Source organism: Chinchilla lanigera, unplaced genomic scaffold (genome assembly GCF_000276665.1).
Source record: "Chinchilla lanigera isolate Chin_1 unplaced genomic scaffold, ChiLan1.0 scaffold00063, whole genome shotgun sequence".
Lineage (NCBI taxonomy): Eukaryota > Metazoa > Chordata > Mammalia > Rodentia > Chinchillidae > Chinchilla > Chinchilla lanigera.
Genome location: NW_004955464.1, coordinates 5,367,276 through 5,369,689, shown reverse-complemented (window position 1 = coordinate 5,369,689; position 2,414 = coordinate 5,367,276).

Below are 2,414 nucleotides of genomic sequence, written 5' to 3'. Positions count from 1 at the left end.
CCAGATGTGTGTGTGTCTGACGCCCTATGCTCCTTTTGCTCTTGGATTTCCCTTGCTGCTGCCTTCGTCCTTCACTCTTGGCCCTTGGACTCAAGCTTTCTAATAAAGTACTCACATAGGAGCCCACACGAGACTGGCTGGCACCAAGAGTGGCTCCAGGAAACAGAGCCTCGGGTCTGCATCTCCGGACTGGATGCCCACAGTTCACATGGCAGCAACCGGCCCATGCCTGGTAATGAGGGGTGGGGTAGGAGGAAGGTGGCAGCATCACAATTACTACGGAGTCTGTCTTTTGTTGACTTGGGTAAGGTGCAGATGGGAGGTAAAGTACCCAGTTATCTGGTGGGTATGGTGTGGCATGGAAACAGTAAGAGAGCAATCTTCTTTTTCCCCCCGAGGCAGGGTCTTACTACTAGCTTAGGCTGGCCTAGAACTCGCAGCAATCGCCCTGCCTCAACAGTGAGCAGAAGGCAGCAAGCAGCAAGCTACAAGTGACAATGACAACAGCTGTCTCTTTCTGTCTCTTATATTTTAGCACTCACATCCTTAATCCTAGCATTGCACTGTGAATCAATCCCAGCATCACTAGTTGATCCGCCAGCTCTGAAAAGCCCCACCTATGAGTGCATGAAGCTTTGAGGGAACATCTAGATACAAGCCATAACAATGACCATAGAGGCCAGTGCAGCAGTAGTATATAAAATCTTTCAGTAGACACATATTATTAAATGCATGAAGCTTTGAGGGAACATCTAGATACAAGCCATAACAATGACCATAGAGGCCGGTGCAGCAGTAGTATATAAAATCTTTCAGTAGACACATATATTATTACATGCATGAGAACTGTAACAGTCAAGAGAATCTGAAGAGATGTGATCAGTGTTTGAAAGGTGTTGTTTTTCCCAATGCATTCAAATGCATGAAAGTATTCACATGGGAGAGAAGCCATATGTATGCAGCCAATGTGAGAAGTCTTTCAATTCTTTCACTTATCTTGAAATACATGAAAGACTTCACACTGGACAGAAACTCTATGTAGATTATGTGAGAAAGCTGTTAGTGATTTCCCATGATTTCAGAAAACATGAACAAACTTACACTGGAAGTAAGTATAAATATAAAATGTGGGAATGCTTCACTTTTACATGAGCCTTCATGGAAACATAACATTTGTTATGGTTGATACATTGTGTCAACTTGAGGAGTCTAGCCACTTAAGTAAGTAACTCAGCAGTTCTACATCCTGGGGTGAAAAGGACATGCCCCTGCTGCTCTAGGATGTTGTTCATTGTGTCACCTTGAAAAGTTTAGAAGGTTAACTATGTCACTCAGCAGGGGGCCAGGATCCTTACTTTGTATTCATCCTGAGCCTGTGCAAAAGGAGGGCGCAGAGACAGTGCCCTGCGGGCAGATAGCTGATAATGTAAGGGAGGAAAGGAGGCTTGCTCTTTCCCCTTTTGTTGCTGTTGCTTTTGCTGTTTTTGGCTGCTGTGAACCGTTGCCCTCTGCCATGTGCCACTCTGCCTTGGAGCCAGCTGACTATAGACCGAAACTTCCACAAACTGTAAGCTAAATAAACCTTTCCTTCCTTAATTCTGGGCATCAGGTATTTTTGTCTCAGCAATGAGAGAAAATGAACCAAGACAACATTGTCTAGTGGAGAAACTCATACCCGTGTACATTTCATGAAAGCCCCCTCTAGTCACTTTGGTTTTATTTATACTTACAAAATAGTGGAGTATAGTGTGAAATCAAGAACATAAGGGACATACACAAGTCATCTGTCAGCCTAAATGTAAGAATGCTTATTGGATCAAATCCCTGTACATGTACGAAGTTCTCAATTATAAATTCCTTTTCAAAAAACTCTGAACATGTCTCAGGTACAAGAAAATGGTACAAGTGTGTAACATGAAAAGATGTCAATTATTTGTGTGTAAATACTGTAGAAAATACACAATAAAAGATATCCTAAAGTAGGAAAAAAACAAAGCAAAACAAAAATGTAGATATCTTATAGAATTCTTCCTTTAGCAATAGCAGAATATACATTCTTCTCAAGTTCCCATAGAAAATTTATGAAGCTATCCTGTCTACACATTCGGGACATAAAATATGCCTTAATAAATTAAACAGAATAAAAACAATGCAATATGTATTCCCTGATCGCAGGGAAATCAAGCTAGAAATCAGTAACAGAAATCTAGCTGGAAAATCTCCAAATACTTTAATATTAAACCACATTCTTCTAAATAATAGCATATGAGTCAAGAAATCTCAAGTTTTTTTTTTTTTTTTTTTTTTTTTTTTTTTTTTTTGTTTTTTTGGTTTTTTTCTGGTACCGGGAACTGAACTCACGACCTTGCGCTTGCCAGACAGGCGCTTTGCCGCTGAGCTAAATCCCCAGCCCC